At 34.0% G+C, this 25,487-nt stretch overlaps 1 protein-coding gene across 2 annotated transcripts in view; it reads left to right on the forward strand.

Moving 5' to 3' along the window:
- LOC145296810 (potassium voltage-gated channel protein Shaw-like) overlaps positions 1-25,487 on the forward strand; it is a 365,571-nt gene that overhangs the window by 229,092 nt on the left and 110,992 nt on the right. The gene's annotated exons all lie outside the window — the stretch shown is intronic.

The following is a 25,487-nucleotide window of genomic DNA, read 5'->3' on the forward strand; positions in this document are numbered from 1 at the left end:
AACACAGACACACACTCGCAAACAAAGTGCCTTTTATATATAGATAGAGATTTTATATCAAAGGTATATACATGAAATAATAATAATCATTATAATAATAATAATAATAATAATTATTATTATTATTATTATTATTATTATTATAATGTTATAATAATAATAATAATAATAATAATAATAATAATAATAATAATAATAATAATAATAATAATAATAATAAATAGATAGATAGATAGATAGATAGATGTGGCGATGGAAATATATGTATATGGATAAAGAGAGAGCGGATGCGAGCGAGAGGGCGCTAGAGAGCGACAGACAGACGGAGACGATCGGCTAAATTGAGTAAACGGAACAAGATTAGTTTCTTTAAATGTAAGCTTGAAATATTATTGGTGCCTTATTTTGTAAAAGTAATCAGTTTAAACCGAAGAAAACAAGTGCGTTCCACCTGAGCGATCTGGCTGGGCCTAACTTCATCGCAGCAGACGGTCTTCCCACTTGAAGAAGACGTGATTTGCCTTTGAATTATGCATGCGCTTCATTACACCTACGTGTTACCCCTTTCTAACGTCAAAAGTTAACGGTTTCATTTGGACGCAAGCAGGCTTTATTTTGTATGTTTTTTTTTTTTTATCTTGGTTCTAGTTTCCAACTAATCATTTCCGCTGTCGATTCTTGCATTCATTTCGTACCTCGCATAATTTACAGCGAAGCTCAAGTTTTTCGTCGATGAAATGGCGCACGTTTATTTAATCAAAAACCCAATGTAATCATAGATAAATCTTTCGAACAATAATTGGCGCTATGTTTTTTTTTTTTTTTTTTTTTGTGGTTCTTTTGAACAAAGACACAACTGTCCATCTTTCCGGTAAATTGGTTCGTGGCATATATATATATATATATATATATATATATATATATATATATATATATATATATATATATATATATATATATATATATATGCAATACTGCTTCGCTGTATCACAGCTCATCAGTGCGGCTATCTCCAGCCAAGATCGAAACCCGATCGTCCAAACGATATTCAAGGCTTCTCACCATTACACATATGTAAACCAATACGTAATAGACGTAGGTTAGTCAGTGAATAATAACCAAGCAAACAACTTGCGTAACCGATTAGTAGAAAAGGACGCATTTGGCGTCAGTTGCAATAAATAAATTGTTTGTTTTATTAACTGCAGCTTTTTTTTCATTTTTTGTGTGTCAAAAACAAACAATTGAAAATTAAATGTATATACAAGTTGATTGAAAAGTAAATCCCTATTTTAAAATACATACGCTTTACTTTTGAAATATAATTTATACAATTAATGAATATGAGAAGAAAGTATAATGCGTGAACTTTTATTTAAAATTCAATATATGAACCTTCATTCACCATCAGCTTTTCAAGTCGACCAAGAATCGTATCAACTGATTTCACAGGAAACTCTTGCGGAATGGTCATCATAACTTCACGTATACGCCTTTGTGGAGTCACGCCATCTTGCATAAAAATCAAACCTTCAGTATTGTCCCAAGCACTAATAACTAGCCAAACTTCATCTCTCAACTTAGTGAGGAACCCCTACACTTTGCTATTGTTGTTCGTGAATAGCTGGATGCTTAATTCTCTGTAAAACGGATGGACGGATGGGTCGTTGCGGTTTGCACCAATAGCCAGCCAGAAGTCCTGATTTAATGTCCTGCGACTATTTTCTCTGGGGTTGACTGAAAAGCAACTCTATTCAACCAAACAAAATAAACTAGAAGAACTTGAAGGGTGAATACGTGAAGTTAAGACTACCATTCTGCAAGAGTTTTTTTGTGAAATCAGTTGATGCGATTCCTGGTTCATGTGAAACGCTGTTGACGAACGAAGACGCCTATACCTAATTTTAAATAACAGTCCATGAATTATAATTTATTCTCATATTCATTAATTGTATGAATTATATTTCTTAAAATAAATTGTATGTATTTTAAAACAGGAATTTACTTTTCAATCACCCTGTATTTCAGTGTCATTGTAAATATAACGGGAGAGAACTCTGTATACCATCGGATTCATTAAAACCGGGCTAAATGAAGTGAGATTTACCTGCACAGAGAACGGTAAATAATCAAGCAATGGTAGCAGTAATATGACCAGTTACGGAATATAACTTAATCAACTGTGTAATTCGTTAATATACGCTTGTTTGTTTGTTTGTTTGTTTGTTTGTGTTCAGAAATTCCGTTTTACCAGTCATGTTCATAATAATAGTCGTTAGGAAGACTATTTAATTTATAACGTTTAACAAGCGAATATTATTTGAAAATTTAGATTCTATGATGTACGAATCAAATATTTTTATAGACATGAATTGTAATTTCTATTATTTATAGAAAACCCTTTGAAGGAAGGACAATGACGGACGATGTAATTTTTAATCGCCGTCGCCATTTGCATCTTTTCATTTGTAGCAAAGCGGTAGATATTACAGAGCGTACAGACAGACAGAGATAAAAGAAAGCGAAGGCTGGCGGTGTTTAATGACGGTTCTTTGTAGTTAACTCAAAAACAGTTGTCTAATTTACATAAATTTGAATACATATATATATATATTTTTGTTTTCTTTTGTTTTACTATCGACGTGACCGTTTATGAATGTCAAGAGCCACTCGAGGATAAAAGTTAATGAAACAAGAATGAATGCTAACCGAATAAAAAGTAGGAAGGCTATGGAAATATTATTATGTGATTAATGGTAGCAACTGTTAGAGCTGTCGATCACCGACATTTGTTCACGTTGAATTTGAAAATAACCAAATTTTCATCAGCAGGGAAGCAATTTGTTCCACGGTTGAACCCCCGCCCCCTGCAAAGAAGCTCTGACGTTAGCCACACGGAAGGCGAAAAAAAGTCAGTTTTCGTTGTGGTATGGAAACGACTTCTTACTTTGGGTCGGCTGGTTAATTAACGTGCCCTGCAAGCTGTGTTTAAACACCTTCTCAACCAACGATTGCCATGACAAATAAGACTGAGAGCTTATCTTTCAAACTCATCGACCTAACATTCACAGGTAGCATAAATTAGAAGAAAAAATACATTGAGAAGGTTGCCAAGAAGGTGGGCTCCCTCTACCATGCTAGAAAATTACTCACACCAGCGAACATCCTATATCTTTACAAAGCCACAATTCGCCCATGCATTGAGTATTGTTAACACATCTGATCTGATGCATCTACCAGTTTCTCACTCTTAGTTAGAGTCGGCCTAGCTTCAACCTCTGTCTCGTTCATCACCACATTGTCGCATCCCTGTGTCTGTTTTACAAGTACTTTAAGGAAATGTGTCCTGATGAACTCATAGCACTTGTGCCGCTTCGGCGTAATACTCTTGCCTAACCCGACAAGTAGCAAAATCTCACCCCATCACGGTTGAGGTCCCTAAATGCTGGAAAGTTTTCTACTCTAACAGTTTCCTCTCTCGGATTGCTAGATTTTGGAATCCCTTCCTGCACCTTGCTTTCCTGGCTGTATTAAACGGCAGTAGTTTAACTGTAATATGAACATTTATCTACAAGGCCACCACTCGCCCAAGTATGGAGTATTGTTGCCACAATCCGGGCTGGTGCATCTACCACTAGCCTCTCCCTCTTGAGCAGGGTTCAAAAAAGAGTTTCCAATCTAATAAATCCCACTTTGTCAACTAAGCTCCAACCTCTGCCCCATCGCCGCAATGTTGCATCTCTATGCCTCTTTTACAAATATTTTAATCGAATGTGCTCTGATGAACTCGTTGCACTTGTACTCCCTCGGCGTACATATCTCCGACAAAACCGATTAGCAACAAAATCTCACCCCTTCACTGTTGATGTCCCTAAATACCAGAAAGTTTTTTACTCTAATAGTTTCTTCCCTCGAACAGCTAGACTTTGGAATTCCCTTCCTGTTACCTGTTTCATTGACTGTACTGATATGCAGAAGTTTGAATGTAACGTAAACTAACATCTTGTTAATCTTTCCTAGGTATGGTCCTAAATAGTAGTCCCACACATCCAAGTGGCGATATGCCTTGTTAGGGGTGAACGTGAGTAAAAAAAATCTCACTGCTTAACTCCTCACAGTCCCGTTAGACATGATTCCAAATAGTAGCCCCTTATTTTTCAAATAGTAATATTTTTTGTTTGGGATGAAAACTTTTTTTTTAATAGCAGTGTTGGTGATATTTAAAAACAAGGTTTGTCTGTTCCTATCATCTTCAACTGCATCTGGTGTCATGAATTTTCGGAAACAACAGCATATTTGTCAGTGAACTAGTGGCAATCTTGTTAAGACGGGATACTTCTTGGCTTTTGCATGAGCTAAGCGTGAACTAAAGGCTTATTCTGAACGTACAGGTTTTCAATTTACTTTGACTTATATTCAAAACTAGCCTGGGTTCCCGGCGTTGCCCAGGTGTTTTTTTTGGGGAGGGGGGTGAGTAAAAAAATTAAAAAGTGGTAATAGGCAGGCAGGCTCGAACCTGTACCGCGAAGGAGAAAAAATACGTGAAAATAAAACCATCATAAAGTGGCGAAGGAAGTGGCGAAGGTTAAATTAAGACTAGTCAGTGGAAAAGAGGGGATGGTTTCGAAAACATCGTCGAAAAAAGCGACCCCTCCTTGTAGAAAAGTGCCCAGTTGAGCGTGAAGAAATTAATGTCTTAAGCCTATTTTTCGATATTTGTCGTCCGAAGGATCGTCTTCAAAACCATACCGATCTCGTGAAAATCCGCCGTCTCTGTCAAAAGTTTTATTCAGACATACATACATACATACATACATACATTTAAACAGACATGTGAGATTTAGATTATAGATTTTCATTCTGTTCCACCTGGGGTTGCCCGTTCTCCGGCATAATTAAATTCTTGTTTTCGATCAGAACTTCTAATTGGTTTCATGAAACGAAATCTCCACAACTAATTAGATAACACAGATCTCTAATCGTAGGGATTCACTGTAAAATAATACGCTAAGAGATTTCGTGTTCACGCCTACGTTGTCAATTTTTAATTAATAGTTTATACATTTAAAAAACAACGAGATCGTCCGATTAATAGTAATTAAGCGGACGTCGATAAGGTAAGCAATTCCGACTTTACCAATTTTAAAGTGAATTGTCCCAAAAAGGATTGATAGTAACCTGTTATAAAAAAGGAAATATTACTACAAGTAGTTATACTATTTAACGCGTAGATGTAATGTGGAAGGAGTAAGAGAGATGGAGAAAATATAACGAACAGAAAGAGTCGTATTTTGAATTTTGTCTTGTTATTTTTTATGTTTAACTGATTTTGCAAACTCACTTTTTCTTTATTACAATAATCTATCCAGAGTCCAATAGGTTAGTCAACGACCCATATTTCTTTTAGTAATTAAATATATTTGCCCTTGACATATATTCATTGTGCAGCAACTTTCACCAAAACTTCTGTCAAGCCGTTTGATTCAATGGCCAGTTGTTTTTCATTTTTGAGAACAATAATACTGCTGTGAACAATGAAGGAACGTAGAAAAAAAACAAATTCGTTTTGATAAATCTCATGGTTTTTAATAGCAATTCACTAGTGAATTTTCGAGTTCATTTATATGACACAGCCATCTCACTATAGTTTTCTTTTTGTTGTTGTTTTTTGTAATTTTGTGGAAGATAAAATATTACCAAAACAAATAATGACAACATCCATACAAAATAACACGCTAAGGCAATGTCCGTACCTAAACTATCAATTTTCATATGCATTAAAAAATAATTTGATATCCCTAAGGTAAACAATTTCAGCTTCAGCCAATTTAAAATGAATTGTTCCAAAATCAAATTATGTTGTCCAGTCGAAGTAAAAACTTCCAAAATACAAAAATTAACATTAACATTTAAGAAGACAGAATATTTATCGTTAAAAAAAAGGGTAAATTGCTACAATGTATTAAAAAAAAGAATATTCGTTATATTTATTTAAATATTATTTTAAAGAAGACGAAAAAGTATTGTTTTCTGAGTGAGTAAGCGTAGAAAAGCAGGAACCAGTTTGGATAATGTTTATTCGTTTTTTATAGCAAATCGCTAGTTAATTCTCACTACAGATTTTGTTAAGTGTTTATGTTAATTTTGTTGAGATATACGGCATGATTCACGTTCATACACCAGTTCTTGTTAGATCACCGAAGTTAAGCAGCGTTGAGCTTCTTCAGCACTAAAATGGGTTACCATTTAGGAATTCTGCTTATTTTGGCATTGTCTAGCACTTCTCCTTGCCACTGAACTCAAGAAGAGACAATTCAGGAGAGGTGTGATTGAAGGACTGCGTAACCTTTGCCTCACAATTACACGTGCAACTACCCTTACAAGGGTTATCCATTGACTCTTGAGAATGAATGTAGGCATCACATATTAATTTTGTAGAATATAATATAGTATCAAAAACAAAAATTACAACATATATCCATACAAAATAATTAATTTTAGTGATAACTTGTTAAGACAAAAGATAAAGAGTTCGTGAAGAATGAGAATTCAGAGCATGCAAGGAGCGTTCATGGTCGAAATAGATGTTCATCATGTAAGAAGGGATTGAGTAGACATGTCTTCGAGTTTAAGTATACACTTGTGTGAAGAAGACTTCAGTAGCGATGTGTATATGTTGATGCTCTGTTTAGTAGTTCGTGTGTATCCTTCATCATAGACGTGCTATTTGGCAAAGACATTTTGACCACAAAACATCCAGACAGTACGTTTGTATGGAAATCGCTTCAGGCAAAGCTCGAAGCCATTTGATGCAAGAAACTAAAAAAAAAAAAAAAAAAAAAAAACACTTCAAGATAAATAAATCTACCCAGCTCTAAATGTTATATGGATAGACGTCGACCGTGAAAAATAACAATTCTTCCCCTTTCTTAGAAACATCACTCATGGAATGTGTGGACTAACGGACAAAATAAGGAAAGCAACCGAAAGTCTATTTTCTACTCACATTCTGCGCATGTGTGTTGTCTGTGAAAAAAAAAAAGAAAAAAAGAAAACGCTGGTTTATGATTTTATATTTACGCGCTAGAATTCTGGATTAATATTCTTGCGTCTGTGATTTGGTTAAAATAAACAGCTGCTTTCAGTTTTTGTTCAACCGAAAGTGAGTGGTAAAAATAACATTCATTGTCGCCGCTGCTTCTAACAATTATATCATTTGTCACAATAGTCATGCAAATAAACATCGCTCCTACCAATCAGCAAAGGGGCGTTTTCGTTATGAGTATACAAGGTGTAACGTTTTGGATTTTTTATAATGGGTGTACTGAATGTTTGTATTGTTTAGTTTTTGTTTTTTTGTTTGTTTTTTGTTTTTGTGTTTTGAGTTTTTTTTGTTTTTTGGGGGGTTGTTTTTTTTATTCGTTTCTTAATGTTTTTTTTTTTTTTTTTTCAATTCGTTCCTTAATGTTATCTCTAAGGTAATTGCGATAATAAATAAAAGTTATTTCTTGGAATTACAGTTCGTCCCCAAGAGTCTTTTCTTTTGTTTTTGTTTTTTTTTCTCTCTCTCTCTCCAGAGGATATATGGGTGGATTGCTGATCACACGGTCACTCATTTTCAGTCGATGGAAACTATGAATAAGCGCACACACACACACACACATATATATATATACGAGTGTGCGTGTGTGTGTGCGTGTGAATATGTGTGTGTGCGCTCGCGCGTTAGAGAAGAACAGAATCACATCGGTACTGTCGGTTTCAAATCCAAACAAAGGAGACTTATAGTTTTTTTTTGTTTGTTTTTTTTTTACATTTTCACCCCAAACAAGGCACATTGCCACTTTGGTATATGGGGCTACTATCAGGGGAAACAACTACTGGGGTACTATGTTGGGATTTGGGCAGCAAGATGTCGGTTCACGTTACACTTGAACTTCTGCATGTCAGTACAGTTGGGGAAGCAGGGACCTGGAATGGAATTCAAGAGTCTAGCAGTTCTGGGGAAGAAACTACTGGAGTAGAAAGATTTTTTACATCTAGGGATCTCTACTGTGTGGGGTGGGATTTAGCTGCCTGTCGGGTTTGTCGAGAGTGTCTTCGTCGTGGGGGCACAAGTGTCTGCAGTTCGCCAGAGCATTCACCATTAAAATACTTGTAGAACAGGCAAAGGGATGCAACGCTTCGTCGATGGGACAGAGGCTGAAGCTTAGATGCCAGTTCAGGGCCAATCAGATTGGCGACTCTCTTTTGAACCTTGTCTAGGAGCGAGACACTAGTAGCAGATGCACCAGCCCAAATGTGACAACAATACTCCATACATGGGCGAATGGTGGCCTTATAGAGGTACAGGATACTTTCGGGTGTTAGTAGGTTTTTAGCACGGTAGAGAGAGCCTATCTTCTGCTGTGGAATGGGCTTGTCTAAATCCGTATTGTTTGTCAGTCAGAAGTTTAGCATCTGTAAAGAGATGGACTAGAGCTTGGTTAATTATGGTCTCAAATATTTTGGCGAAAAGTGAGAGGAGGCTAATGGGGTGATAATTTGATGGGTCAGTTCTTTCGTCAGAATTCTTGAATACTGGTACCACAGAAGCAGTTTTCCAACAGCCCGGTAAGCAAGATACATTAAGGCGTTTGTTGTAGAGTTTAGAGAAAACTGGAGCTACTTCGGCTGAGCACTTTTTTAATAGCACAGATGGGATGAGATCGGGTGCACATGCTTCTGAAGTGTCAAGGTTTGTTATGATAGCATGCACCTGAGCATTTATTTTATGTAATGTACATTTTGTTGCAATTTAAAAACATTATCTTTCATCTAGCAATTAATGATATAGATATAAAATTTTCAATTTCAATGATTTTTTAAATTGCAACAGAATGTACATTACATAAAATAAATCCAAGGTAATTTTTTGATTCAATTTAAATTAAATGCTTATACCTTATTTTATAAAAGTGCACTTTGAAGATAAATAAATTTCAAATTGAATCTTGTACCTTTATTTTTAAAGCCTAGAGTAAAAACATTTTGTTTAACAATTTTCATGCCTTGGATGAAATGCTTTTCTAACTTATATATATATATATGTGTGTGTGTGTGTGTGTGTGTGTGTGTGTGTGTGTGTGTGTGTGTGTGTGTGTGTGTGTTCAAAAGACCATAAGAAAATCAAAATAATCAAAACAAAATAATAAAAAATGTATAATAAAACTGAGAATTCTGTGATATTTAACAATGTTTGATTAAACAGAAAAATGCTACCTAAATACGCAATGTGTGTGTATGTTTAAACTAGAATAATATCCGTACAAAGATGGGTAAAATTATTTCCCCGAACAGAATAGGCCCCTTATTTTATTTTTTATTTGTATTCATGCAAAAGAAGACATAGTTCCACTTGAAAGAAAAGAGCTACTATTTGGGACCATATCTGCAATGACACCATGTAGAGAGTTGAGCAGGGAGATGTCTTTTCACGTTATACTTGAACTTCTGAATGTCAGGGAAGCAGGGAATATAGAGCGTATTCTAAAGTTTAACATTTCGAGAGAAAAACCTATTAGAGTAGAAGACTTTCCGACATCTATGGATCTCTACAATGACGGGGTGAGATTTTGCTGCTAGTTGGGTTAGAGGGGGGTATCTATGTCGAGGGGTGGCACATATGCTACGAGTTAATCAGAGCAAATTTCATCAAAATATTCGTAAAACAGGCACACAGATGCAACATTGCGGAGATGGAACAGAGGTTGGTGTTTGGTCGATAGTTCGGGACCCTTTATATTCCGCTCGAACAAAGCAATCACATTTATTTCTTCTTGTGGAAATATACATTTACATATAATGTTACTAAACCTTATTCTCGAATTATTATTCCAATTTTGACCATTATGTTATCTTGGTTTTAGATACTGTCTATAATTGAAAAATTAATCACAAGCGGTCTTTTTTTTTTATTTTATTACATTTTCACCCCAAACAAGGCACATTGCCACTTTGGTGTAGGGGGCTACCATCTACTGGGGAACTATGTAGGGATTAGGGCAGCAAGATGTTGGTTCACGTTGCACTTGAACTTATGCATGTCAGTACAGTTGGGGAAGCAGTGACCTGGAATGGAATTCCAAAGTCTAGCAGTTCTGGGGAAGAAACTACTGGAGTAGAAAGATCTTTTACATCTAGGGATCTCTACTGTGTGGGGTGGGATTTTGCAGCTTGTCGGGTCTGTCGAGGGTGTTCACGTCGTGGGGGCACAAGTGCTTGCAGATCATCAGAGCATTCACCATTATAATACTTAGAACAGGCAGAGGGATGCAACGTTTCGACGATGGGACAGAGGCTGAAGCTTAGATGCCAGTTTAGGGCCTATCAGGTCTTAAAAAGAAATTAAAATTAATAATCAAATTTGCTTATTTGATGTCTAATGACTCGATATAAAATTGAATGTCAATCTATTTGAATTTTTAAACGAAATGTTGTGACCAGAGTATGCCCCTCCCAAAATCTCTTTAAAATACTAAAAGAAAAAAACTGAAATTCAAAGAAAATTTGTTAATCGATACTTTACACCAATTGTTTACATTTCACAAAAATCGGATGTATCTGAATCTTCTCTTCCTTCCGTTTTATCTAAAACTAAATTAAACTAAATCTAGCCCAGTTTTCCCATCCTCACTCCTACCAGCTGTGTTCCAAAATGCACAATGATCGGTTGATTAGTTTATGTGTGAATCCTATAGCACAAATATAGAGATATAGTCCCACCTAATTTTATATACCGACAAACGATAATAAAATGCGCTTTTGCAGTATCACCGATCATCATGTTTATATCATATATTTTCAAATATTGCATTAACTATTTACTTATTTAAATAATGCTTATACACAAGTAGAATTGAGTGGCAGTATCAAAATATACTTGCTATAAAAACAGAAACGTTAGCGTTATACTGCAAGGAAAGAAAATCGTAAGGCTAACTGCCCGTTATCCTCACGATTTCCTTTTAAAGAATAACACGCAATCGTTGTTATGTATTTCACTCTCCATAAGTTAATTTTCTTCCCACATAACACTCAAGTCGGGAAAACAAGTTTAAAAAAATAAGATTGTTGATTTATTTATTATTAATATTTTCCAGTTTGGACAAATGTTTAACTGATAAGTCAAAGGAGGGCGAAACTGGAGTCTTAGACTTTCAGTTTGTTCGCTTTCATTAATCGTGTGAGTGGCGTTGTTTGACTGTGGAAATGATTATATATATATATATATATATATATATATATATATATATATATATATATATATATATATATAATAAGTTATAAAAATATATATGTTATATATATAATATTTTATAACTTACTACCGGGTTCTACCTATGTATTGAGTACTGCTAAAGTAAATACTTAAAGTTTACGGATAAAATTATACTTTCGTATATTAATTTATGTCATAAAATGAAGTAGTCATATATATATATATATATATATATATATATATATATGTATATATATGTATATATGTATATATATATGTATACATATATGTATATATATGTATATATATACATATATATATGTATGTATATATGTATATATGTATATATATGTATATATATATGTATATATATGTATATATATATGTATATATATATATATATATATATATATATATATATATATATATATATATATATATATATACTCTTCAGTATAATGTAATGCAATAGATCTACTGGTAAAAAAGTCCAGTGATTATCGGTCTTACAAAATATTATTGGCTAGACAATCCCAGCTAAATAAAAATTGCTCAATATGGTTAAATTTCAAATCTAGAATATTTATTATATGCAAGACAAAGAATACATTTCAATAAATATATCTTCTTAACCTAGGTTTTCGATGTTTACCCATTTCCTCAGAGGAAAAAATATTAGCAAATATTATAAATGATTTACACCTAATTTGCTAAATATATAGTAAATATAGAAAATCATAATTAAAAGTTTTTAAAGTTTTTAAATCATAGAGTAAGGGAAATGAAAAAGATATTAAATTTCATATCCAAATTGTATGGTAAATTCTGAAGTGAGAGCCTTTGGTAGCAGTGAGGTAAATGGATCCAATGTGTATCTTGATTCTTCCATGGCACAAGGTAACAATCCGAAGTGTGCATAATTCCTTGGTTTCTCCTTTGGTTACATGATGAGTCCGGTAAATATTTTATTATATAAGTCCGGTGAAGATGTTTTTTAATAAACATATAATTTTCATATATTTAATATATATATATATATATAATGTATATGTGTGTATAATTATGTATTTATATGTTGGTGTGTATCTGTAAGTATACGTGCAGGTATCGCGTATATGATTCTCTATGTATTTGAATACATCTACATATGTTAATACGTATATATATATGTGTGTGTGTGTGTGTGTGTGTGTGTGTGTGTGTGTGTGTGTGTGTGTGTGTGTTTATACACATTTTACTATATGCTCTTTTATATAAATTTTAGAAAAGGTATGTTAGTGTATGTTGTCTAAATATGCGATATCTGACGTTTGAACTGGTTAATTATTTTGACCTTCTCATGTATGGAACCATTTAGTTATGATTAAATGTGGTAATTAAAATTTAAAAATTACTCTATAAATTTCAATGATATGTAGATTAACAGTCAGAACTTATTTCTAAAATAGTTATAATAAATTTATTTTACCTAATGGTAGACCTACTGTTCTACTTCGTTTTACATAAACAAAATATCCCACTTTTGTACAAGGTCAGTATATAACCTGAAAAATTTGAACTTAATAAATTTGTGGAACTTTAAAACTTCCATTGTGAATCATTGCAAAATAATTTATATTAGAGTACATTCTTTCAACTCTGTTCGACTATGATATTAAAACAAATGTGTCTTGTGTGAAAAAACTACAAAACAAACACGCACAAAGTTGATATATTCTTGATCGGTGTTGCCCCCGGATTAATAATATCTAAAGTTTAGAAAAAGATATTCATTCTCTGTGAGTCAACTGGGACAGGTTTCATCAAGGGGGTTTGTTTTTCAGTATAATCATGTACGAATTTGGAAAGAAACGCCGGTTCATAACACGATGAATCGATTATATGAAAGAGAGTTTTCTGTATGTATGTCCAAGTAAAACGGAATTAGCTGGGAAGAGGAGAAAGAAAAGTTGGGGAGAGAAATATAGAGAGATGCATAAAGAGAGGTAGAGAGATGGAAGTTTTTAATAGAAATAGTGTAACACTTTTGCCTTGGGTAACGCCGAGTAGCCATGTTAGTATTACATAAATCGCTATGTTAGCATTACATAAACCGCCATGTTGTTATTACATAAGTAGCAATGTTGGTATTACATATTCGCTATGTTAGTATTACATAAGAAGCCATGTTAGTATTACATAAATCGCCATGTTAGTATTACATAAATCGCCATGTTATTATTACATAAATCGCCATGTTATTATTACATAAATCGCCATGTTATTATTACATAAATCGCCATGTTATTATTACATAAGTAGCCATGTTAGTATTACATAAATCGCCATGTTAGTATTACATAAATCGCCATGTTATTATTACATAAGTAGCCATGTTAGTATTACAAAAATCGCCATGTTAGTATTACATAAATCGCCATGTTATTATTACAAAAATCGCCATGTTAGTATTACATAAATCGCCATGTTATTATTACATAAGTAGCCATGTTATTATTACATAAATCGCCATGTTATTATTACATAAGTAGCCATGATAGTATTACATAAATCGCCATGTTAGTATTACATAAATCGCCATGTTATTATTACATAAGTAGCCATGTTAGTATTACAAAAATCGCCATGTTAGTATTACATAAATCGCCATGTTATTATTACATAAATCGCCATGTTATTATTACATAAATCGCCATGTTAGTATTACATAAATCGCCATGTTAGTATTACATAAATCGCCATGTTATTATTACATAAGTAGCCATGTTAGTATTACAAAAATCGCCATGTTAGTATTACATAAATCGCCATGTTATTATTACATAAGTAGCCATGTTAGTATTACAAAAATCGCCATGTTAGTATTACATAAATCGCCATGTTATTATTACATAAATCGCCATGTTATTATTACATAAATCGCCATGTTAGTATTACATAAATCGCCATGTTAGTATTACATAAATCGCCATGTTATTATTACATAAGTAGCCATGTTAGTATTACAAAAATCGCCATGTTAGTATTACATAAATCGCCATGTTATTATTACATAAGTAGCCATGTTAGTATTACAAAAATCGCCATGTTAGTATTACATAAATCGCCATGTTATTATTACATAAATCGCCATGTTCTTATTACATAAATCGCCATGTTAGTATTACATAAATCGCCATGTTAGTATTACATAAATCGCCATGTTATTATTACATAAGTAGCCATGTTAGTATTACAAAAATCGCCATGTTAGTATTACATAAATCGCCATGTTATTATTACATAAGTAGCCATGTTAGTATTACAAAAATCGCCATGTTAGTATTACATAAATCGCCATGTTAGTATTACATAAATCGCCATGTTATTATTACATAAGTAGCCATGTTAGTATTACATAAATCGCCATGTGTGTATTACATAAGTCGCCGTGTTAGTATTACATAAATTGCCATGTGTGTATTACATAAGAAGCCATGTTAGTATTACATAAATCACCATATTAGTATTACATAAATCGCCATGTTAGTATTGCACAAGTTGCCATGTTAGTATTACATAAATCGTCATGTTAGTATTACATAAGTCGCTAAAAGTAGTTGCTTGTGACTTTATAAAGATTTGTTGGGGTAAAGAGGGGATTTTATTTAATTAGAGTTATTTCTCTTATCTAACAGGATCGGTTTGTATGTAAATCTTGTTCTAATAATGATCAGTTAATTAGTTTAGATTTGAATCCTGCACATACTGATATAAACATATACAAATATCTAATATATATATATATATATATATATATATATATATATATACAGTAAAACTCCTATAATTGAACTTCCTCTAAGTTGGACTTCCTCTCATTTGAATTCTTCTAAACCTGGACTTTCTCTAAATTTGAACTGTCTCGTCATTGAAATTGTATTAGTATATTTGATGCATTACATGGTTTAGTTAGATATTGCACAGAAATGTTAATATTGGTACTATGTAATTAATGTAGATTAGCTATTGATAATTAACTTACACTAACTGTAATGTTTTTTTCAGATTGCTGTATTTATAATAGTGTAAAACAACCCATCACAATGGGTCTAGAAAAAATTCTTGAAACCAAACGGTTACCGACCAACCACGCTGTTCTTAAATCACTTAATGCAATTGATGTTGAAATATGGGTGCAGCAAGATGAGGAAACTACTTATCAATATTCTGAAGGCAGTAATGGTGATGAAAATAGCGACAGCTCCCATTCTCTTGACCCTAATGTAAATAACCAAGAACACTCTGATAAACTAATATCATGGGATGATGCAAAAAAAAGTTTATGGAGACGGTTATAAAATTCTAGAAAAAAGTTCTTACTTTATTGACAACTATGTTTTGCAAGCAATGTCACTCCGAAGAGATATAATCATAAAGAAGCTACAGAACCAAGAAATTGTAGATTTTGGTGATCGCTTACGGAATACAATGGCAGTGTCCGATAGCTCAATCGATGAAAATAGAAACTGCAATGAGACTCATTCAATGAATAAATTTAAAAAAAACGGTATTTTACATAAATGTATGATTTCTGTAGATGATAACTTAGGTAATAAATACCTAACAAGTAAGAGTAGATTTAATTTATTTGCAATGTTTTTGTTCCTGGTAATAATATTTAACAATTCTTACTTGCAATATATCGTAAACTCAACTTAATATATACTTGAAGTATCATATAGCAATGAATTTCATTTACTATTTCTTAATTCTTAGAAAATTAAAGTTAACTGCAGCATATTTTTTTATCACGAAACTTGAACAGCATCCTCTAATTTGCACGAAGCAGATGTTCAAATTATAGGAGTTATGCTGTATAAGCAAGCATTTTTATCCACAGCAAAGTTATGCTGTTTAATTTTCTATTTTTATATTTTTCCGTTTTTTAATAATCGTTTTTAGTTTCAAAACTGACAAGTGAATTGGGAACTACACCGCTGTGTCGTAGGCGTTTAACAACCTTCTAAAGGATCAAACGTGTCCGTATGTAGATAATAATTAAATGTTTATTATTAAATAATTATTCGTAGTCCCTTTGCAACTGGATCCTTTAATGAGTAATAACAAATCTTAGCTCCTTTTTGTTGAACACTGTTATGGTGGCTGACTATAGTTGCCCGCCCACTTCAACACTTGAATAGTATTTATTTCTCATCTTGCTCGTAAGTTTCTCTCATGGCTTGAGTGCTCAGAACTGAGTTAAAGTTTGACTGGTTATATCAACACTGATGATTCCGCAAGAATGAAACGCATACATGTGGTTTTGTTTTGCTTTTGTTTGTTTGTTTGTTTGTTTGTTTGTTTACTACAAAGTGACCGTTTATCAAGGGCCGATTGCCACATGAACATAAGGGCTAGTGTGTCTCAGGTGGTTGATGAGAAAACACTAACGATAATGATAATGGAAACTTGATATAATTTGATTTATTAAGAGGACGACTCAACAAAAACTTTTTTATATAGGACATGAAAGCAATCATATTGTAGTCAGCTGAGAAACAGCGCCGCGGTATAGAGTTTCACAGGCGGCAGTTTTAGGGAAAAAACGTTGTTCATGAAATTTGAGTTTAGTTTTAGGCATGAATAGAGGAGGGGAATGCTCATCGTGGTAAACTATTTAAAAATTTATTAGTAACTAATTATACACTCGCGCATATATATATGTGTGTGTGTGTGTGTGTGTGTGTGTGTGTGTGTGTGTGTGTGTGTGTGTGTGTGTGTGTGTGTGTGTGTGTGTGTGTGTGTGTGTACAGGGTCCAAAAAGTCCGCGAACTGGCAAACTTCGAAACGTCTAACCCAAAGCCCTGCAAGAATTGAAGGAAAATATCAGGAACGAATTAAGGGATTGAAATCTCAATCCAGAGATTCTGCAATCATTCATGAATAATGTTTTTGAAAGAGCACAAATATGCGAAGCTGAAAATGGGCAAAATTTAACAGACATGATTGTTCATAAAATAAAGATTGTTTGAATGATAAAAAACAATTTCTCGATGTCTTACTCAGATTGTGTTAAAATTAAAAAAAGATATCATCAAAAAATAAAGAATCTATTTAAGTTCCAACCCCTTCAGAGACTTTTTAGACACACTGTATATATCCAGCAGTGTAATATGGATTTTCCTGTCTTATAAGCAATGCTATTATCGCCTCGAGCATGAAGAAAAGCACAATTTGGCCACCCAAAATAACATAACCGCCTGAATGCAAACTTCGTACAAAGGGAATACACACAAAACGATAACCTCAGTGCAACGTTTGATAATGATGTATTCGTTCGCTCTACAAACTAGTTCCTGCACCACAAAGTGTATACTTATGACGCAAATCATTCGTGAGAACAACAACGTTACTATGAAACTTCGTAGGTCTATGTCAACGTAATCTGAGCATCACTTGTATATTATAAACGACGTTGTTAGTAGACACTTTGAAGTTCGTGTCATGTGAAAAAAGTCGGGAAGAATTTAATGTCACGGGCTAGATGAATCAGTTCGTTTGTGAATCATGATTTTTCAATCCCCGTAATCTTGTTTTTGACGTTCTACTTTGCGTTCCTTATTTTTATGGTTGTTTTTTACCGCACAGGTCTCTACTTAGTAGAAATCCTAGACAAATATTATAAGAACTTCTATTAAAAGGGAATGAATATCAAGTCCACCTTTATTTCAGTTGACAAAATTATGTTTTTAAAAAAAGTAAACATAACATTAGAAGAGTCAAATATTTTTTATGACAAATATTGCTGCTACACATGGTGTGGTATCGCTCAAAGCATCCTTTCCTGCCTTGACAAAGTACAAAACCGACTTCGAAATCTAGTAAGTGGTGTTCTCTTCTTCTCCTTATAATCTCTTTCTCACAAAAGAAACGTTGCAAGTTTTTTTTTTTTACTCTATCGTTATTTTCATGGCAAGTGCTCGACTGAGCTTTAATATATATATTCCCTGTAAAACATTCACATCAAAAACTCGCCTAGATACAACAACTGTAAATATTTCTCTTTCTCGCTCAGTGCCCTCAGTACACCCAAAACTAAACGGAACTTTCATGAGAAAACTTTCTTTCATAGAACTGCTCGTCTGTGGAACACAGTACCACGGGGTTGCTTCTCGGCTGACTAAAACATTGCTGTTTTAGAATAAACAAATTCTTTTTGAGTCTTACTGTTGAATGTTAAGTCCAAGACGCATAACGTTACTGAGTTCCGATTGTTTTTAAAGAAATAACTTTCCGGTGTTATGCAAACAGTATATTCTGGGATTCGTTTCCCGACATGGACAAGACATACCCACGATTAACATAATCTGTGATTCTCACTCCTGGTATGTCACTTATCCGCAAAATCAGTTGTTCATTATTTAACTCGCCAGAGTCACAATTTTCTTTTCTCTGAAATATCTTAGTCTGGCACAAGGTCGTTCACTATTTTTATCATGCCTCACTATCTGAATAATATTCCATTGCTTATTGCATATATTTCATCATGAGATTTTCAAAAGAAACCCCGTTTAGATGTCGCATATTCATTTGAAAATTTTAATTAGCAAATGATTTTACTTATTATTAAATGCATTTATATATTTGTGGGTATCTTAATTAAAAAAAACGAAAAGAAAAATAAATAAAAATAAAAACTAATTAAAAATGTTCGATTTTTTAAAAATATATTTCTTCTTTTCACATCATATGCATCGCTGTAAGATCAACTTCCCCAATACGAGGGGCGTGCAATAAGTTATGCCCCTGACCCACTTTCAGTTGTCTGATCTAGCTGAAATTTTGCATGTGCAATGATTTATATCTCTACGCATTATGTGACAAATTACAGCTCTGAACTAATTGTGGTTTCTGTTTTACAGGTGTTTGAACTGAGTCAGGTGTGAAATGGAGCCTGTTGAATGTCGAACAGTGATCCGGTTTTTGTATTTGAAAGGATGCACACCACAGGAGACTTTTGATGAAATGAAAGAAACTTATGGTGATAATGGCCCATCATATGACCTTGTAAAACGCTGGCATCGTGAATTCAAACATGGCCGGAAGTCTGTGAAAACAGCTCCTAGACCTGGTCGCCCCTCTTCTGCCATTCATGAGGCATCTGTCCGTCAAGTTGAGGCTGCCATTTTGGAAGATTGGCACATTACTATTCGCCAAATAGCCCAAGATGTCAAGATTAGTACAGGGTCTGTGGAAACTATCATGCATGACCATTTGCATGTGCATAAGGTGTCTGCCAGATGGATTCCCAGTTTGCTCACACCATTCCAGAAGCGAGAACTTGTCGAGTGCTAGAGGATGAATTTGGAGATGTGCCAAGAAGATGAGTCAAAATGTTTCAAAAGACTGATTACACAGGATGAAACCTGGGTCCATCACTATGATCCAGAGACCAAAGCCCAATCAATGCAGTGGAAGTACTTGAACTCACTACCTTCAAAGAAGGCAAGGGTGCAGCCCTCCACTGGTATGGTCATGCTCACAGTCTTCTGGGACCAGGACGGAGTAGTGATGACAGATTTCCTGGCAAAGGGTACCACAATTACAGGAGCCTATTATGCTTCACTTTTGAGGAAATTAAGGGAAGCTATCAAAATCAAGAGGCGGGGCAAGATCAGCAAAGGTACCCTCCTCCTGCAGGACAACGCTCCGGTCCACAACTCGCATGTCGCCAGATCAGAAGCACGGACGTGTGGCTATGAAAACCTACCCCGTTCTCCCTACTCTCCTGACCTTGTACCCTCTGACTTTCACCTCTTCCCAGTCATGAAGTTGTTAAAGGAAAGAGTTTCCCAGATGATGCAGCCTTGATTGCTGAAGTCACGTCGTGGTTGGAGGACCAACCTGGAGTGTTCTACAAAAACGGTCTCCAGAGCTACATCAAACGATGGGAGAAATGCATAACTCTGTGTGGTTCCTTTGTAGAGAAATACTAATAACTGTGCCAATTTTCGTTGGTCTACTGATATGAGTAAGGGGCATTACTTATTGCACACCCCCCGTATATAAAAGAACTCAATACTTTCAATTTAATATATGATTTAGGATATAAATAGTAGGTTATCTGACATCGCCCGGGATACTAATTTCCGTAACTTACATAGATTAGCGGAAAAAAAGCTAAACAATTTGCTAAATATTGTAATTTCAAATTTTCCGTTCTCTCTCTCAGTCTATCGATCTCTCTTTAACATTTCCCTTTCTCTCTTTGTCTTCCTTTCTTTCTGATGCAACGAAAATTCTTCCAAGTTGCTTCTTCTGTCATCATCTTGTGGCAACAACGTTTTCTCAATCTACGAGTTAGCATCAAGAAAACAACAGAACTGTTTTACGGTTCAAATGTTTATTACGTTCATGAAACTTTAAAAGAATTTGAAATCATCTCTGTTAGTTAGCCTTTAATACTATTGTTTTTTTATGAAAAAAAGATTGGAGAAACAGCGCACTTTATTTTATGCATTTGATTACGAAATCGACCAATATTATTATTTTTTTAATCATACAAATTACATTTTTGACATACACAGTAAATTACATCATCTATTAATTAATCTTTTAATAAAGAAATCTCAATGTCTATAAGGAGTTAGCGAAAGTTGCTTAGTTTCTTTAAAATATTGTAAGGATCAAAATTTGTTAAAATACTAAAGGATCAATGAGATAACCTCTTATCTTACGTTCTAAACCCAAATTTCTAATCTTCTCTCCATAACTAAAATTGATCTTGTGAAACTTCTCTGCAATTGTTATATAAATATCATATACATGACCCCCACTAATTGCAGATGTGACAAAATGTAAGAATGACAGCGTTGTCTCAATTCTTCAACGTTGGTTGTTAGTAGTAGTTGTTGTAATAACAGTCGCATTGCCTCGAATTTTCCATGCAATTGCAAATATGTGGCGGCAACAATGTTTTCGTGATATCCGGAAACACTTGATTTGCGGTTCAAATGTTTATTACAATAACCATGATTATTAATTAGTCTTTATTTGGTATTCTTAATTTTCCTCCACTAAGCTGGCTTTCGGAAGCTGTAAGCTAGGGGACATTTTTTTTATATCTGAGCACCGGTGATAAATTGCAGACAACTCAATGACGTCATATTGTATGGCAAACTTAGGTTAAATGATCCAACAGGACTGAAATATTATTATTGGGAATAAATTATGCATGTACTTAGGATTTAACCTCCATTCTCCGGAAGAGTGTCAGTTGGAACTGAATTTTATTTAGTACTTTATCCGTTACGCCACGAGTCCTTTGCTTTTTTATAACTCATGTGTATGCGCATGTGTGTGTGTTAGTTTGCATGTGTTTACGTGTTTGTATTCTTTTAGACACAATTATTCAAAAACGATTAATCCTAAACTTCATGAATATGTGCTAAATGAACCAAATAATTTTTGGTAAGAGAAAAATCTTTATTTTTAATCGGTGCTTTTATTGGAGGGGGATTCATATCGATTGGATATTTTCGATTGCGATTTACGGAACAATAATTAAAACAGACATTAAACGAAATTGATTTTGTTTTTCATTTTTTTTTCCTGACTCAAAGATAAAGTCAATTCCACTCAATCACCATAACCCATCTATTCCAGATTAAGAATGAGTTGAATAATTTTCTTCAAATCATTGAGTGAAACATTTATTTTACTTTATTAAAGTTTTTGGTCCCCCGACAAAAGGAGGGTGGACCTGTAAATTCACTCTTCCCCGTTCATCCGTTCGTCTGTCCGCACTTTTCTTAATAACTACGCCTTGGATTTTTTTAACATTTTGCACAAACATTAAACATGATATGAGTAAAAAGGTAACAGAACTGATTTTCCGGGAAACCTTCGGTTGACCCTCTACAGGTACTTTTTTGGGTTAAAATGACTAAAATTGACACTTTTGGGCTTATTAAAACGAATTGGATTTTTATAAAAACTTTCTGAAAAGTTGTAACTAATTGATTTCTATATCATTTTGTTTGTCTATACTTCGCGATAACTCTTGGATGTACTCCAGGAGCTCTTTTAGGGCTAATAAAAACATAGTCTTTTTGGGACTATTTTACCATATTTGTCAAAAATTTTCTGTGTATGTCTATTTAGCAGTTTTGCATGATACTGAACTCAAATTTAAATATGTTAAAGTCTTCGGAACTTTTGGGACTAAATGGGGGTATGGCTCAAATGATGGACTTAGTCATTCCTTTTTTTTTTTTTTTTGCCTGGTGTGGAACTCAAATTTACATATGTTAAGGCCTAAAACTGCACCGTTTTTCACCAGGATTTGACGTTCCCTTGGGGACTTTTGGCGCTAAATGGGGGTGGGGGCAAATGCTGAACTTAGTAATTTCACTCGTTCACTGTGCACTTATGGGGGACCATGCATGCTTCACTTGTTTTACTTCATTTTTTAGTCTTCAATTTTTACCATGATCTAATTCTAACCTAATCTAACGTGGTTTTGCATTCGTATACTTTAGTATCGTCTGCATTTTTTATATTTTTTCATGGCTTCTAAATCTCATAACTTGCTTCGGCCATTTCCGGTTTGTTCGTTAAAACTCATCCAGAAACATTCTGGCCGATATAGGTATCATACTAATTTTTTTTTATGGCGTTTCTGAATTTTTGAGATGAGGATTGGTTCTTCCTATTATTTGGATTCATCAAACTACTGTTCTCATCTTGAGTGTGATTTTCACAATTAGGTCTATTTAATAACTTGTTATTTCCCATCATATGTGCCGCTTCTTTTAGTCGTCTTACTTTCCACCGTTCCTCTCTGTCTATAATTTTTACTTCGTCCTATAATGGTAGATGGTTTCCCTTTTCCTCCAGAAAATCACACTCAAGATGAGAACGGTTGTCCGATGAATTCAAATAATACGATTTTTTTTTTTAATCTAGAAAACATAACTTAAATCTTGGAGACATTTTTTTAATAAATATTATTAAAATAAAAAGTACCTTATTTACCGACTCAGAGGTTAGACACAATATAAAGTGTAGAAGGAACTCCCTTCGAACTTGGTACAGCCAGGTTCTCAGTCCGTGCCCTTAACTACTTAGCCACCATCACCTCCTAGGTAAAAAGGTATACAGATGGATGAAAAAGCAAAAATGGAACTTTTACAGGTTCCTGTTAGTAAACAATAATAATAATTCAGTTTAGAAAGATTGTTCCTTCGCATTGATAAAATAAACTGTCCTGTGAATGTTGTCCATACCAGTGGTTCCATACCAGAGTGCTACGACACATTACTGTACTTACTTGTGTCCCGTAAAGAGAACATTTAGTGGCTAGAATTTCATTTTGTTTATAAAAGACATTTAATTTCTTAATCATGCTGACACCACTCAATTCAAAATGGTCGAATGTCTAAAGTTTGGCCGTTTCACGCTTACTGATTCGTAAGATTTTTATGGTTTACATTATCGATGGGGCAATCAATTGGAATATCAGAAGTTTTATAAAGTATCGGGAATCGGCATCGGAGCTGAATAATTTAATTCAGACCCGATTTCGATATCAAAACGATTCCTAAATACACAGGCTGTAAGACAAAAAATCATTTTCAAGCTAATTTCACTTTTTCTAGCAGCAGTATAGATTATCTACCAAATTAATGTATTTTAACTGCTGTTAATCGTGATCTGTGAAAAGAAAATTAAAGAATGATCATTTGAAGTTTTAAAATTCTGACACTTAACCATATATTCAAACACTACCGTGCTTGAATGATACTATTGTAATAAATTTGTTGAAATGCAAGCGATTACTTTGCAACCAGAGCCCAGTAGATATCAGAGGTTAATGTCAGAGGTTAATGTCAGAGGTTAATGCATTTAAAAATACAGCGCAACGAAAGTTGAAATATCTGACAATCACTCAGGTGTAAATATAGTTGAAAGTGAACACAGACAGATGGCACCGATCCATTCATGGTTTTACATGAAGGGCTGCCAAAAAAACGACCGATTTTTTTTAATGGCGCTGAAAACTTGACAGCGGACTGACAACACAATGAGTGGTATTTTGTGAATTGTTCCCTCCTTTCCGGCTATTCTGAAACGTGTTACCTATTATTAATGTTTAATGTTTGTAATAAATGCAGTGTTAAAGCGCAAGTATCTACCAATTTAAACCAAATATACATTAGTTTAAAACTTCTCCAACTACCGAAAAGGACGAGCTAGTTAAAGACACGCTTTGTTGATCACTGCTAGAATTCATTCATTATAAATTCGCTCAAGGAGAAATGTTTTCTTGCTATCCCGACATTTCGCGATAATGGTGCATGAAACCAGACCCTAAGTTTTAAACATGGCGGCTGGTCTGTCAATTGGGTTATGGAAGCACAAAAGTGATACAATACTTCTGCTATTCTTCAAAACTGATTACTTTTGGGCAAAATATTAAGATATTTTTGTTAGTATATATTTTATAACATATTTACGTTTATTTTTTAAAATATATTTACGTTCTCTTCTATAAATATGCTATATTGACAGATACTTGCGCAGTCTATTACAATCGTCGCCGATTAAAAAAAAAACAAAAAAACATGTGTTTATAGTCAACTATATTTCACGTTTATTCCCCCCCCCCTTATAATAAACATATATAAAAATACGTAAACCTTCTTGATCAATTTATTTTGTATTATTTAGTCGCAATAGACTGCGCAGGTTTACATAAAGTACAGGGGATTATCACACTCTTCAGCACATCCAGGTACATTTTGGTGTTGACTTTCAAGCCGACTTCAAAGATGTGAGGTGGCATGATGTGGCCCTCACTTGAAACAACATAACAAACCATAACCGTGGCCGGAAACTTTGAGTCACTTTCAGACATAATAAAAGGCTCTTATCGTTCTTGGCATTTGTACACAACTGGTCAACTAGTAGATGGTCTGCAACAAAGAAAGAAAACTGGTTTTCATCAAACGGAAATGAAATCATCTCGCCTTTTCTAGGGTGACAATTTTATCGTTCCACTCTGCATAAGCATCTCATCTTCAGCACAAAGGTTGATGATCAATTCACGGAATGTTATTAAGAAATTTAATGTTACATACTGTCATTTCAATGACTCTACAAAAAATGCTATGTACCCATCCGTGTTGTGCTTTCTTTTTATCAGACTTTCATAAAAACACTTGTTTATCTACAACCAATATCA

Source organism: Euprymna scolopes, chromosome 17 (genome assembly GCF_053919585.1).
Source record: "Euprymna scolopes isolate OS-2025 chromosome 17, ASM5391958v1, whole genome shotgun sequence".
NCBI lineage: Eukaryota > Metazoa > Mollusca > Cephalopoda > Sepiida > Sepiolidae > Euprymna > Euprymna scolopes.